The sequence below is a fragment of the Diabrotica virgifera genome, chromosome 1 (assembly GCF_917563875.1).
Source record: "Diabrotica virgifera virgifera chromosome 1, PGI_DIABVI_V3a".
NCBI lineage: Eukaryota > Metazoa > Arthropoda > Insecta > Coleoptera > Chrysomelidae > Diabrotica > Diabrotica virgifera.
Genome location: NC_065443.1, coordinates 249,974,396 through 249,991,288, shown reverse-complemented (window position 1 = coordinate 249,991,288; position 16,893 = coordinate 249,974,396). Strand labels below are relative to the sequence as shown.

General features: G+C 35.0%; 1 long non-coding RNA gene across 1 annotated transcript; it reads left to right on the top strand.

Annotated features, from left to right (window-relative positions):
• Window positions 1-13,819: 13,819 nt before the first annotated feature.
• On the top strand, window positions 13,820-16,528 carry LOC126879070 (uncharacterized). Its single transcript, XR_007695964.1, has 3 exons — window positions 13,820-14,612; window positions 15,248-15,405; window positions 16,348-16,528. It is a non-coding gene; the product is annotated as an uncharacterized LOC126879070 (long non-coding RNA).
• Window positions 16,529-16,893: the final 365 nt, after the last annotated feature.

Sequence of the window (16,893 nt, the reverse complement as noted above, 5' to 3'; positions counted from 1 at the left end):
CGTTGCCCTAGAAATTAGAATGAAACATTTGACAAGATCAACTTACACAACTTGAAAAACGCGATTTTCGGTTATAGAGTTGTACCAGTTTTTTGGACGCGAAGTGTACCACCTTTTAATTTAATAAAGAGTTAGAAGATAATAAAATGGCTGTGCAATTAGAATAATTAATGTAAAGACTGAAATACTTTTTGTACACACTTAATTATGACTACTGAAAGACAGGGAGAAGCGTACTTTTGAAGTGTGTAAAATATATAAATCCTAGCTGAGCGCTTTTGACTTACAAAGCCATCTTCAGAGCTATGCTACAATAAAAAGTTCTCTAATGAATAATTGAGGCGTCTAGAAGCCAAGAGGTATAAGTGCAATTTTGGTCAAGTTGGAGATAAGTACAGAAATAGATAGTCAAATACCCATTTTAATATTGTGGACTAAGGATACAAGTGAATTTAAAAATAGTAGTGACATATATGGATATTTCACTTATATCCTGAAAATAGTTTGTTTATCATTTGGCAGCCATTGGATATAAGTATGCTTATATCCCTTGGCCTCCAAATAAGTGTTAGTCATACAGGGCGTTCAGAAAATATCCCGACAAACGAAGACCGGAGATTCCTCAGATAATTTTAAGACAATTGCACTCAATTCATCTAGTCCGAAAATGCTTCCTAAGGGAATTAGAGCTCTTTAAAGATGGAGTCTTGTAATTAGTTTTTTTTTAAATACCTATAGAACGCTTCTATTCAGAAAAACGAAAACTGGTAAACTTGTTTATCTTACAGAGATAAATCGATTGCATCAGTTGCGAATTTCTAGTACCGGTCATAGGCGTCCGTTTTGGGTAGGGCAAGGGTTATTTTATCGCATAACTTTTTTGTCGTTAACATTCAAGTATTTCTGATACTGTAATAGCAATTGTGAGGTGTTCTAGTACTAAAAGGTACTCTTGATGAAAGTCGCTAAGATGCACTGTTGTCTAGAAAAATCAATTTGAAAACTTTTCGTTTTTTGGATTTGAGAAAAATTTGAAAAATATTTTCAAAATGAAACGGTGTATTTTACCGATTTAAAGCAAGAATAACTTTTAGTACTAAAATATCTCATAATTTAATAATCTAGTGTCAAAATTGCTTAAAAATTCAAAACAAAAAAGTTGTGCGATACCATAACCGTTGACCTACACAAAACGGACGCCATGACCACTACTATACATTCGCAATAGATGGAATCGATTTATCTCTAAAGAATAAATAGGCCTACAAGTTTTCGTTTTTTTAAATGGTAGCTTTCTGGAGGTAATTAAAAAAAACGAATCACAAGACGTTATCTTTAAAGAGCTCTAGATCCCTTAATAATCCTCCCTTAATAGCCTCCCATCTATCACAACTTCTACAGAAATTTGCCTCATCAACAACGGGAAAGACAACAAATCCCAGATCAAGCCACTCGGGATAATATTCAGGAAGAACCCGACGAACCAGATAACTCCTTTGAAAGAGATGATGACTAGAACTTTTTCACAAAAATTCTGTGTTTTGTTAATTAAATTGTATTTAAAATAATAAAGATACAAGTATTACAATTGGAAGACAATGGGTATAAGCATGATACTATAAATAACGAGATAGTATCTTCCAGTTTGCGAAAATACGTCCGAGTTCACGCATGATTACGTAACTGGAGACCGGAAGTTGAATTTGAATTCTTGTTAAAGTTAAATGGGATTTGTATGCATTCTGTGATGAAATTATTCAATTAGCTAAATAACATTAAACTTCAATGTATTCGAAAAAAATTTAGTGTCGAGATTCCTGTCAAAGTAACTGTCAAAAATAAAATATAAAATACACTTAGCTTACAACCGCGAACAATTCAAACTAATCGGACATTACGAATGATTACGAACCATTACGAACTTGCCGGTCTCCAGTTACGTCACGACTTCCGGATGGGTAATATATTAGGTTCGTTCCAAGACGACACATTTGTACGATCCCTTGAACCGCCACGAAATCGATTGGACTGTTTTAATGCGCAGAATCGCCCTTGAACGGTTTTCTTTCGATCTCGATCCGATTACCGGTACGTAACCCTCTTGGAACGAATTCGTGTACCATTTCAAGTTCGAGTTGCGCCTGAGCCATTTTCAGTGCGAGTACCACTGTACCACTAGTAGTTTGCTAGATGGTTATGGTTAAAAATTAATATTTCTAATGTTCACTTTACATCAACAATAAATTGAATAAGAAATTGACAAAGTTATTCAATACCAAATTTGACGAGTACAAAATGTATGGTTTGTAAAAGAAAGTGAAATAATTTGATGAAATAGAACAATTGGATATGTTTTATTTTGTCAATTTTCTTTTTATTCACGGCAAAATTGGATGTAGAATTGTGTTTTGTATAAGCCAAATTTGACCTTAAATAACTTTGTCAATTTCTTGTTCAATTTATTGTTGATGTAAAGTGGACTTAACATGTTCATTAAACATCACTTCAGCTTCAAAACCTTCCCCAGAATCGATATCTGACATTAAATCGTTGTCTTCTATGAAAAAAGAAAATAATAAATTATCCATTTTTATAAGATTAATTTGAAAAAAAAAGAATTAATAATTATTTAAACGGAAATCAAGATTCACAGGTACTAATAGCGTAAATTGTGGATTATTCTATTATTGAATCATCAGCTGATCTCATAGCAGTGACCAGTAAAAATAAAAACAATCCTAACTGCGCAAGTCAGTACAAATAGTTTCTGCTTGAAGGCATGTATCAAAAGGGCCGTTCAGTTACCGATTTCGAAGCGGTACATGGATCGCTTGGAACAACACGGTGTACGATACCAATCGTCGTTCATGTTCGCTTGGAACGCATTTTTTATAATGCGCATGACGAGGGCAGTACGAAGGACGGTTTTCATGTCACTTGGAACGCGCCTATTATCTTGTTATTTATAGTATCATGGGTATAAGTGCTGTTTCTTACTTTAAAATAGCTTGTAAAATGCCAAGTTTTTTTTAATCTGATATAATTGTACTATTACAAAAAAGTTTTTAAAGTAAAAAAGACCAGCCAATCACTAACTATTTTGAAAGACAAGCGGTAGAATTTAGGAAAGATGTTAAACTTCAAACTTGATTTTCTCAAACGTACCAAAAATGCACTTTTTCCCTTGACTTCTAAACGCCTTAATTGATCTTAAAATTCAAAAGGTTTAACTTACGTAAATAATTTCAAAATACCACTATGAAGAGAGAGGGATCCCATCAGGCAATCTCACATGGGATCACTCTCTCTTCATAGTGGTATTTTGAAATTATTGACGTAAGTTAAACCTTTTGAATACTAAGATCAATTATTCATTAGAGACCTTTTTATTGTAATGGCTCTGAAGATGGCTTTATAAGCCAAAAGCGCTCAGCTAGGAATATATATTTTACACACTTCAAAAGTACTCTTCTCCCTGTCTTTCATTAGAATAATTACCTACTTATTATTTACATTATATTCACTAAGATACAAATTTCGTTTTTATTTATATGCAATAGATTGATTGATTTGATCAATGGATCTATAGTATGTTATTTAACCCTTTCAGTCATGACATATCAGATTCAATATGTCACATTACAATTTTGTGCTTGTGGATATACAGAGTGAGTTTTATGTATGGAAACCCCCAATTATCTCGGAAACGGCTTTCACGATTTTTGTAGATTTTGGTGGGTACGGGTTTTCTAATGCAGCCGATATTATAGTGCTAATTACATTGTTGTCAGGTTTTCCGTTTTTCTGGAAATCTAATGAACTTGCTTATTTCAAATGGAACATCCTGTATATTTTTGCGTTTTGAAGTCCTTAAGAAATACTGATTATTTTTCATGTTATATTCCCTATACCTGAATGCCATAATTACGGAGTTATTGCCACATTTATTAAAAAAAAAAATTTAACAAATTATAAAAATCTATTTTTTCGGCCCGAGTAAACATTATTTTAGGTTGTTTGGATCATTGGGAACCAAAAAGATCTTTTGTAATTTTTCTCTAAAATTAATCGTTTCCAAGTTCTAAACAATTTAAAACTGAAAAAATCGAATAATGACGACAAGGTAAGGTTCGAAAACACAAATAAAAAATATTATTTTTGAAACTGCGCAATGCCCAAATTCAAGCTCAAGCTTAATTTTATCAGCTACCGATAAGTGATTTGAGTTTGTTTCATTTTAAAACATTGTTTTTTAGTTGTTAATGCAGCCCGATCGCACGTCCTCTCATATGTACTTCATTAGCAATTAAAAAGCAATGTTTTAGAATAAAACAAGCCAAAAAATCTTATGGCAAGATATTAGAAGAAGAGTTGAGCTTGAATTTAGGTATTTCGTAATTTCAAAAATTATATCTTTTACTTGTGTTTTTGAACCTTGTAAATCGTCATTATTCGATTTTTTTTTTCAGTTTTAAATTGTTTCATCATTCTCTTTGCCTTATCCATATGCGGGGACGGCTTCCCTAATTGCATTTCTCCACACAATTCTATTTTGGGTCATATCGATGTTAATCCCCTTTACCAACATGTCCTGCCTTATCGTCTCCCCCCAGGTGTTCTTTTGGTGACGAACATGGAGCCCTTGAAAGTCAAGAAAACGGCGACAATGGGTGTTCACGTGGATCTAGAGAACCCAGAAGCCATTGAAAGGAGGGTGGACGCCATCACGGAAAAAATGGCAATATGCGAGTACGAGGAAATAGCAGAGTTCTTAAATGAGGACTGGCCGGAGGAAGTCTTCCAAAGAACTGTAGTGAAAGAGGGGGGCATATCTGAAATAGCAGCAGACGTGGCAGTATTTGTTACTAACAACGACGAAGACAACAAAGCCATGGAAACGGTACAAGGTATGTTTTCTGACCTACCAGGCGTTCCAGCGGAGGTGGATGAGGATGGAGGCCTGAGAACTGTGAGAGTCACGATGTCTGCTCATGTAGATGGAACGTGGATTAACAAGGAGAAATATGGATTCAAACTTCTCCCAAACAAGAAGGAAGAAATCGAGTCGGTGAAGTTCCTCAAGACATGCAGGAAACTGGTACAGAAGATGGAGGAGCTAGGAAGAGAAAGAGAGTAGGAATCCACACGCCAACATCACTAGGAGTTGAGACATCGAGGAGAATCCTGGAGTGGGCTGCAAGAGAAAGGGGTGTGACGATCACGCTCCTAGGCAAAAAAGCTAGAAGAGGGTGGGCAAACATAAACACCAAGCCCAGAGAACAAAGTGGAGTAGTACTCATCAGCAAAAACAAAGAAAAATCATTTGCGGACCTAATGACAGAAGTTAAAAATAACCTCACAGGAAGAAAGACCATCGACATAAAAAAGATCAGACAGACCAGAAACCAAGGAATATCACTGGAGCTGGGTGGAGGAAGGGAAGTGGCGGAGGAAGTGAAGAAACTCCTCTCTGGTAGCACATGTGTGTCGAGAGCAGTGGCAAAAGGGGGCGTCGTAAAGAGAAGAATCTTGGTGCAGGAAATCCCACCCGACACAACGGAGGACGTAATCCAAAATGCCATAGAAGAAGCAGCAGGTAAGGAGCGGGCATGTGATATCGTAAAGACCTGGATCGAGACACGGGGCGGAGTAAAAGGGATGATGAGTGCCGTGGTGGATGTGAACGAAGATGCGGCCGAAAAGATCTTAAGAATGAGAAGAATTAGGGTAGCTTATACCTCCTGTCGAGTCATAGAAGCAAGGACAGAGATACCGAGATGCCTATCCTTTGGACACAAGCAATGGCACTGTAAAGGGCAGAACAGAAGAGGATGTTGCTTCTGATGCGGCAAAGAGGGCCACATAACGTCGGAATGCAAGGCAGAAACAATCAGATGTCTCAACTGCGATGTGGCCGGACATATGGCTAACTCAAGATGTCCAAAGTTCAACCAACTGGTTGAAAGCAGGGACCACTAAGGACTAGTCCCAGGAAGAGCGCGCGAGTTGAAATAGTATAAAAGAGAGCGTGAAAGAAGTCCGAGTCTAAGAAATGGCGAACACAGTAAACAAGATCCGAGAGCTGAGCGTACTTCAAACGAACGTGGGAACGGCGAGATTAGCACATGATCTCGCCGAGGCTGCCGCCGTGGAAAAGAATATCGACGTGCTGGTGACGGCGGAGCCAATCCCAACAGCGGCTAAGAAAAGAGGATGGTTTGTGGATACGACTGGGAGGGCCGCTGTACGAATTTTCAATAGAAAGCTGCGAGTGTATGAAATTAAACCGAAAGAAGGATACGTGATCGTCCGGATGGAGAGGATGCAGCTGGTCTGCTGTTATGTTTCTCCAAACATAACAGTGGGTGAGTACGAGAGGAAGATGGACGAGATCATGCAGGAAGTGGGGAACACAGCAGGAGAATGCGTAGTGCTGGGAGACTTTAATGCAAAAGCAGAGTGGGGATCTCCTATCACCGACACTCGTAACAGGATACTGACCGACCTTACATTGTAAAGACAAACAGTTTTACTTATTGTTTTCATTGTAAAAGATCTTGGATGTTAAAAAAACTAAGCTGATTGCCAATTGGGCCACTAAATGACTTTGGCCCAGTTGTTTCACCATCAAGGGTTTGAAATAAATGCCGGAACGGCAACTCGTTGAAATGCAAAAGGCATATTGCCCACTGCAGGGGTCTTTTTACGTTTTCTTCAATAGAACGAATCACACCATTTTTCCAACCCGTGTTAGTAACGGTACCGTCACACCCCATTAAGTCAAGTTTATCTAATTATATTCCAATTAAATCAAGTGTAAGGTAAAAGAACAAAAAATGGATTGTGCTATTAAAACCCAACACAACATACTAGACCACACCTTCTTCTAAGGTGATAATATGTCAATTTTATCAATTTTTGAGTACTTTGCGCTACCGCAGATTAAAATATATTGTCGTTTCATATTTATTTCCTATTTTTTTTTTTTTTTTTTTTTTTTTTTATTATCTCCCTTTATTGACAATCAGATATAAAACAAACATCTATAAGTCAATTTGTTGGTCTTACATTAAATTAAATTATTGTAAATGTGGTGACGTGGAGAGGTAAACATCCAGCGATGTTTCCTCAGTTACCTCTTAGGTCGGAGGGCCAGCTTCTTCTTAGTCTTCTATTGTGGACAGGTTGCAGTAGTGGATGAAGTAGTGGATTAGGATGGTCTTCTAGTTTGTTGTGGTGTTTTCTGTTGTTTTCTCGGATGACTTCGGTTACATATGGAATTTTTAGATCTGTGTGTAGAGTTTGGTTTGATACATACCATGGTGCATTAACTATTGCTCGAAGTATCTTGGATTGCGCTCTCTGGATAATCACAGTATTGGATTTGCTAGCACAGCCCCACAGTTCAATGCCATAAGTCCAGATTGGCTTTATCACTGCTTTATATATTAGCAATTTGTTTTCTATTGAAAGATGGGAATTTCTTCCAATGAGCCAGTAAAGTTCTTTGGTTTTTAGGTCAAGTTGCATTCTTTTCTTTGTTATATGGTGTTTCCAGTTGAGTTTATTGTCAAAGTGTAGCCCTAGATATTTGACTTGATTACTTTGTGGTATTTTTATTTGATTGATGGTTACTGGTGGGCAGGTTCCAGTCCGGAGAGTGAATGTTATATGGGATGATTTTGTTTCGTTTACCTTAAACTTCCACTTCTTCAGCCATATTTCAAGTGAGTTTAGATGCTCTTGGAGATTTTGTGTTGCTGCAATAGGATCGTCATGCTTGGCAAAAATAGCAGTGTCGTCTGCAAATGTCCCGATGGTTGTTTTATCATTTGTAGGCAAGTCATATGTATATAGTATGTACAATAATGGTCCTAGTATGCTCCCTTGAGGTACGCCAGAGTGAATAGGCTTGTATTCCGAGACTTCTTCATTAACTTTTACTTTAAACTGCCGTTCGTGTAGGTAGGCTCTCAGTAGGTTGTAGTAACTTGCTGGAAGAATTATTTTTATTTTGCATAACAAGCCTGGATGCCAGACTTTGTCAAAAGCCTGACTGATGTCTATAAAGGCTGCTGTGCAGTACTGCTGATTTTCAAGTGACTGGTTAATGGCGTTGACTATGCGATGGCATTGTTGTATCGTTGAATGGCTTTGTCGAAATCCGAACTGATGATCTGGGATCCAATTTTGTGGATTTATTTCTGCATTTATTCTGTTTAGGATAAGTCTTTCAAGCAACTTGGAGATTGTTGGTAATAAGCTGATAGGCCTATATGATGAGACATCTAGAGGGTTTTTGCCAGGCTTTGGTATCATAATTATTTGTCCAATTTTGAGTGCTTTGGGCCAGTAGTCACATCTAAGTATTGCATTGAATATGTGCAGTAGTTTAACTATGCCCTTTTTGGGTATTTCTTTTAACATTTTTGCGGTTATCAGATCTTCGCCTGGTGCCTTCTTTGGGTTTAGGGTGGCAATTACGTCTCTAATTTCTTTTGGAGTAAATAGTTTTATTCGGTCCTGTATCTGTAGTGGTTCTTCTAATATTTGGTTCGCTTCTGGTACTTGGTCGTCATTTAGTGGAGTAAAAACTTCTGCTAAATACTCGGCAAATAGGTCAGCCTTTTCTTTATCACTTTTTGCCCATGGTCCTGGTGGTGTTGAATTTTTACGTATTGGAGGTAATGCTGTTATTGGCTTTCTCTCACTTTTTATGGGCTTCCATATAGAGTTGTCTTGTCTTGAAAGATTGGTGATATAATTCGTAAATGACTCATTTTTGACTTCTTGCAGCTTTGATTTTAATTTGTTGCTGATGCGATTGTATCTTGTTCTGCTGTCTGGTGTGTGTGTTCGTTGCCATGCAGATCTGGCCTTTCTTTTTTCAGCTACCAGTTTTTTTATTTCTAAAGGTATATTACTTATGTTTCTGTTGGGACTACTTTGTGGGGTAGCTGATTTAGCTGCATACTGTAGTATGTTTATAAATTTGTTATAGTCCTCTTCTATTTCTTCCGGTTTTTTCAGCCTCGTTGTTATTTCGATAGTATCGTGAATTATTTGTCGGTAAGTGTCCCAGTTTGTTTTATTGTTGTGCAGGTGGAGTTTTGGTTTTTTAGTGATAACTGTTGTACTTACCGTTGCTATTATTGGGCTATGGTCAGTAGTTAGGTCATAGCTTGGTGTTATATCTGTATAAGTTATACCGATACCGTTTGTTATGAAGAAGTCCAATAAATCTGGTTTTTTGTTGGGATCGGTCGGCCAGTATGTTGGTGTTCCCGTTGAGATAAATGAGTAATTCTTATTTTGTATAACATGTGCCAGTTCTCTGCCTTTTGTTGTTATAAGTCGTGACCCCCACAAGGTATGCTTGCTGTTGTAATCTCCCCCAGCAATGAATTTTGGTCCTAAAGTTTGGAAAAATTCTTCATAGTGTTCTCGTTTTAGATTATGGCGAGGAGGGCAGTACACAGCTGTTACGTTGACATTATATGGAAGTGCTTCAACGCTTACTGTCGTTGCTTGTATGTGTTCTTCTTTGTACTTCAGTAGTTCATGATGTTTAATATTTTCTTTGATGAGTATTGCTGTACCTCCGTGGGCTGTGCCGTCAGGATGCTCAGTATGATATAGTTTATATTTAGGTATGTTAAAATAAGTTCTGTTTGTGAAGTGTGTTTCACTAATTAAAAATATGTCAATTTTATTTATGTCTAGAAATATTTTCACTTCTTCTGTATGGCTTGGAAGGCCGTTGGCATTCCATTGGGCTATTCGAAGAAACTTAGCCATTTATTTCATTTTGTTCATAAGCATGGTAAGCATGTTGAGGACCATGCTATTTTGTTGGATTAGTTGGTTGAATAGATTCTTGAATTCTTCCAAAAACTTGTTTAACACAGTGGTTGTATCTTCTGTTTGGTTGCGTTTAGTTACTTCAGCATAGCTCATGCCCTGGGGCAGTGGATTGGATAGTTGTTGTGTGTTTCTTGTGTATATATCATTTGTGTAGATTGCTGATGGGTTTTGATGCTCTCCATTGTTTTTATTGCTTCCTTTGGTAAGTTTCTTATAGTGATCACATCCCTTGTAATTGGCTGGGTGGCCTCCATTGCATAACGCACATATGGCTGGCGTCTCCTTTGACTTTTTGCACGTGGTGGTATTGTGTGAGCCTCCGCATTTTACACAGACGTATGGTTTATTACAATATGATTTGGAATGTCCATATTGTTGGCATCTCATGCACTGTATTATACTGTTTTTTTGAGTTCGTGGAGGTTCTATGTGTACTACTCTGTTCTGTAGGCCTGTTATATTATAGACATCTTTGTTGTTTTGCGCGGGTTCTAAATCTACAAAGAAGAGATTAAGTGGTTCTTTGGTTTTTTGTTGTTTTACATTAACTATGTTTCTCACTTTGTGCCCTAACTGAGATAGCTCACTTTTTATGTCATCAGTATTGGTTGAGTGATGTAAGTATCTGATCACGATTCTGTAGGCTCGTTCTTCTTTTAGTTGGTACGTGTGATGGTATATATTTTTTTCCTTGAACTCCTTAACCAATTTTCGGTATATTTCTGGTGTTTCACAATTTATTTTGACAACGTTGTTTATTAAACTTTTTGTCTGGTATTCTTCTTTTTGGCTATTTCCTCTAATTGCTTTGTCATCTCTTTGAAATCCTGTACCCCGTGTACAAATATTGGTGGAGGTTTTGGTATTTTGTTGGTTTCGACGTTTCCAATATTTTCTTCTGTTTCTTTCGACAGCGGTTGGAATCGGTTACCTGTTTCAATTTCGCTTGGATTTGGTTTGTTGTTATGTATTTTCTTTCTTTTATTGCTTCCCATGACTTGCCAAGCGTTTTTACTGTTTGTCTGATTTTCTTCTTCATCTTCACTGGTTGATGTCATATAGTGAGTTTCTCTGTCTTCGATATTTGCACTATTTTTACTTGATGTCGGCATTTGCTGCTGAACTGGTTGAGAGCTGAACTGGTTGGTATTTACTGTCTGTATAGGAGTTGTATGATACTGTTGTTGCATAGTTGGCATATTCATGTTCATTGCATTTTCTGGTTGCTTCATCATTGTTGGCTGCCACTGTAGTTGGTTATTGGTTGCTTGTGGTATTTGTAAATTTATTGGATCACTCTGTATGTTTTGTTGTTGATAAACTGGTTGTCCATTTCTGAACCCAATAAGATTCCCCGAAGGGAACATATTGTTTTGTTTTTCTCACTTATTGCTAATGGGTTTTTTTTTATTGTTGTTGATAAGATAATTAGAATTCTTAATCACCGGTTTTTCGGAGCGCTTTAACGATGTTTACACCTCGATGGCCCAGCGACGACTTCCTATTTTTTAAACTATTAACTGTAAAAATAATTGAAAAATGTCTTGATTTCTGAAAAAACTGAATTTTAAGTATGATGGGGGTTTAATATATAACTTTATTTTACTTAGTCGGAAAAATGAAAGAATACCCATGAACGAACATATCAAACACGCTGTATTTTCCTGTCACCGTGTCGCAAAGAAAATTATCCAGTGGAAGTACATATATCAATAATTATTACATGTACTTGCGCTGAACAATTTTCTTTGCGACACGGTGACAGGAAAATACAGCGTGTTTTATTTGTTCGTTCATGGGTATTCTTTCATTTTTCCGACCCCAAAGTTTTTTTTATATACCCCAAAGGAAAGTTTTCCGCGGTGTAGCGATTAAAAAATGAAACATTTTTTTTCGACCCACCCTAATATATTATCATTTTTTTTATATAAATTTTTTGCCCAAATAGTATTTTGTACACTGTTAGGAGGCCGCACATCAAATAAACATGAAACGTAAATCACGTTTCATGGAAATAAAACACTGCTAAATAGACGTCCGGCCATTTATGAAACTTTCCGAAAATAAAAATGTGTTATGAGCATGAATCACACTCGTTTCATTGGTAGGCGGACTTCAAGATTTGTTTAGCCGTGTTTAATTTTCATGAAACGTGTTTTACGTTTCATGTTTCGTTGGTGTGCGGCTTGCCTTAGGCAAGCCGCACACCATTTCAGAGGCATCAATTTTTTGGCGCTCGCATGCGCGAAGAGTCCAAGTCTCCGCTCCGTATAGAAATATTGAGAATACAAGGGCATTTACCAGTCTCATCTTGATATTTTGAGAGATAGATGTTTTTCCAAACTTTAGTTAGGCGACTCATCGCATTTTTTGCCATAACAATACGTCTCCGGACTTCTGCTTCGCAGTTACCATCGTTAGTTATACTAGACCCGAGATAGACAAAGGTGTTTACTATCTGGTATTCCTGTAATATGTTAGTTGAATAGTGTCAAATCTGTTGACCACCATTATTTTTGTCTTAGCTTTATTGATTTTCAGACCAACTTTATTGCTTTCGTATTCAACTCTTCGCAGAAGATCAAACATTTCTTGCTCATTTGCTGCTATAAGTGTAGTGTCATCGGCAAATCTTAAATTGGAGATTTTCCTACCAGCTACTGTTACTTCACCGGCCCATCCTTCTAAAACCATCCTCATGACATGTTCACCATAAATGTTAAATAAGTCAGGTGACAACACGCATCCTTGTCTAACACCTCTCTCGGTCTTGAATTGGTTTGAGAACTTCTGATCTAGTCGTACTGTCGCTATATTAGACTGGTACAGATTTTTAATAAGTGTCACCAGGTGCATTGGTGCGCCCATTTATATTAAAATTGACCACAGATTTATCCAGCTTACACAATCAAATGCCTTTTGGTAGTCAACGAAGCATATAATCATAGGTACTTGAAATTCTCTAGACTTTTCAATGATGTTGTTCTGAAGCTATTTTCTTGTGGCATTTTTACAATTTTAACTATTTAGAAAATTAACAACATCAACGTTAAAAAGGGAATCATAAAATCCTTATATGATAGAGCCAAAATTACTTGTTCTAACGAAAATTCTTTTTTAGAAGAAAAACAATTCTTAACATCTGTTTTATTAAAAAATGATTATCCTTTATCGTTTATAAATAAGGAATTGTCAAGATTGGATCGAATGGAACAGAACAACATAGAACGGGATCCTACAACATTCACAAGAAATAATACGAGGAAAATATCAATACCATACATAAAAGGACTATCCGAGAAACTTAAAACAATAGGAAATAAATTCAACATTTCAACAACATTCAAAACAACCAACACATTGAGATCTATTCTATCTAAAACTAAACCTAACAATGAACAAGAAAGGACAAAGAATTGTATTTATAAAATACCTTGTGAATGCGAACAGTTTTATATAGGTGAAACATCAAGACCATTAAACGTTAGAATAAGTGAACATCAATCTTATATTAAAAATAGAGAATTTGATAGATCTCAAATATGTCAACACGCATGGGATAATGAACATAGAGTTCAGTGGAGAGATTCAAGTATAGTCCTGAAAGAAACAGATAGTAAAAAGAGAAAAATCAAAGAAGCGGCTCTAATTATGCTAAACGAAACCAATTGTGTCGCAAATTCCTCGGTGGAATGCAGTAGGATGTGGATACCCATACTGAAAGAGGAAGTCAATAGAAAGAAAATACCACAATTAGTAAGTCAATAGTCGAGTTAGTACATATTTTATATTTTAATATTACTTATATACCCATGTATTATTGATATTATTTATAATTTAAACAAAATTATAGTAAAGTCAGAATTTGGTATTAATTTTGAGAGTAAATTAAATGTAAGACCAAATACTTACGATGTCGGGATAGTATCACGAGGTTTTTCCTGGTTTTCCCTCGTGATTTACTATGACCCTAACAACACACAACATTCCAGGAATGTACTACCAAAGTTCTATCAATATTTGAATGTCCTGGACATTTAGGGAACATTCGGTGAACATCTGTTTAAATTATTCCTGGAATGTTACCATAAGACATTCTGTGAACATACTACCAATGTTCCTATATTTTAAGTTGCGAAATAATACATACGTGTAAGAGATACAACATTACTTATAACATACCAGACAAACTAAGTGACATTTTAGGCCTACAGTGCAATAATATGTCAAATTTAAAGAGTTTCCCAAGATTATAAACATACAAATGTAATAAAAATTATTGTTCGCGAATATTCAATTTGGAATGCGATTTTGTTAATAAAAAAAATACTTATAACTTATGCAAAACCCAAGAGAGGCATTTATATTTATTTCTTTTGCGTTCATTTTCAAATTCGCCGTGCATATATTTTTGTGCATGGCGCTTGAGAGGGCATCACGTGACTAAAAACGACCAACCAACGACCTCGCTTCGGCCATCTTGGCATCTTCATCTTGGCGACCTTGCCTTGCCGTGGATTGTTTTTAGTTGTTTGTATTATTTGTGCTTTTTAAGAATATTTTTTTAATTCGGATACTTTTATAATAGCTTTAATAGTATTATTAACATAGTGCATAAAATGGTGTCCTGTTTTTAACGCAGTTGGAGTAGCAGAAACAAATGTAGATAAAAAAATCTGCAGGAATAACGTTTCAATTATGACAGAAGCTCAAAACAAATGACTGTGAATGAAAAGCCCTATTAAAAGGTTAGTATGCAAATATGTAAACGAAAGCATGCCCTGTATTTCAGAAAATAAATTAATACTATTAATACCCTAATAATACTATTCATAAAAAATCTTTTAAGTAACGTAGATATAACAAAGTGAATAAAAGGCATAAATCAGAAGAATTATTATTTTATTTTATAAGTTAATAATTGGTCATATCCATTTATTATTTTAATAATAATTGTGAATAAGCCACAAACTTTGCTTATTCCTAACTAAAATAGTAAATAGAGATAGGTAATAACAAAAGGATTTGTAAAACTAAAATAATTCTTTTTGCGTTTTTGCTAGTGTATGCGTTTATAAATAGGATGGTAGACCACACACTATAATATGCAGTACCAACTAATGAATACACAGAATATTATAGTCGATTTGCTAAACTCAGTCTCAGTACTAATTACTGTAATTTTGGCAAAATTGGCCAAAAACAAAAAAAATTACCTACTAAAATCACTAGCCAGTTGTGTCTGAGTTTGGGGAACCGACTATACTAATAAACAATTTCTAAGCTGTTTTATAATAATTTTGTGAGATCATTAATCATATTTTTTATTTAAAACTAAAATTTGTTAATAATGCTTAGTAATGCATATATTTTGTATTTTTAGCTTTCCAGAAGATCCTGCGAAGAAGACATGAAGTATAGATCAGATTTGTTAATAGAGGAGTATGTTCAAAACACTTTTTAGAAAAAGATATTGACAGAACTTCACTTTCATCTGTTCGTTTGAGAGACTGTGCTGTTCCAATAGCTTATGTCACACAGGTATATGCATAACCTAATTAATAATACAGTCCGTACAATATACATACTGTTGTAATTCATTATCTACATCAGAGATCTAAGTTGACATTGTTGCCCAACTACAAAAAATTTTTGAATTCATTTTAAGTCAAATATATCACATAATTATTGCGAAGTAGATTATACAACAAAACAGATTAATATTCAATGTAAATAAATAAAAACATCAGAAATCGAAAACAAGAATTAAGGTATAATCTTATGTTACAGTTATTAAGGTACCAAGGGTATTATAGGGATATACGTTGACCGAAAGCGTTATTATTATAATACCTGTGGTGCCTTCAACGTTTAATGCCCGACTAAATTATTCTTTATATGCGAAAAATTTGAATGAATTTTGAATTGATTAGTTTTTAAATAAGTACATTTACCAGTAACAGTAGTAACGTAATTGTGGTAACCATAGTTTTACTTAGGTTGATATTTGTCAACTTGACAGTATCTAAGTCGTTATTTAAATTTAATGCCCAAGGGCGTTATATCGTACTTAACAGACTTCGAAATGTCATTATTTGTCAAATAATGTACCAGTAGGACATTAAAGTAAATAATAAAAACAATAAATATAATGAATACTAAATACTTATTTGTTTGTGAAAAATCTATTTCTTTGTGGCTTTTTTGTAATTAATTATTCTAATGGGGAAATAAGCCACAATTTACTTGAAAAAATAATTTTATTAAGGTTTCTACTTCCACATCGGATGTCGTTGTCAAAATACAAAATGTTCATTATTATTATTTTATTTATTAAATATTATTTATTATTTATTAAAATATTATTTAATATTTATTTTTTTATTATTATTATTTATGCATATTATTACCTGTAAATAATATTTCTTCTGATTGTTAATTGTAAAGGATAGAAAAATTACCTTTTATTTTATTTTCTTTTAGAATCAGCTGAGAGAAGTGGTCTACAAAAAACCAGAAAGGAAACGGAATATGTGGCTACGAAAAGCAAAAGAAAGGTTTACAAAGCAAATGTGACACATTTTTTTATAATATTTAGGAATGTCAGCAAATTACATTAAAAAATGTATGTAAAGATTTTTTGCAATAAAAATGTTTATATTTATCAAGGATGTATTATTTGGTATGGCCATATATCGTCAGTGATGTGACAGTACCTCCTATCTGTTTTTTTCAAGAGATTTGTAAGATAGACTAAAAACTTGTTTCGGCCACCTCCTGTTTTCATATATTTTTTGACTTGTTTTGCAGTAAATTCAACTATCTATTTACTACAAAAAAAGTCAGAATACGTACGAAACCAGAAAGTGACCTTAAAAAATGTTTTTCGTCTCCTGCAAACCTCATGAAAAAACATATAGGAGGTATTGTCACATTACTGACGATATATTTCAGTGAATGTCTAAAAAATATACTGTGAATGTTCAAAGAACGTTCGTAGACATTCATGGAATGTTCTAACAAGACATT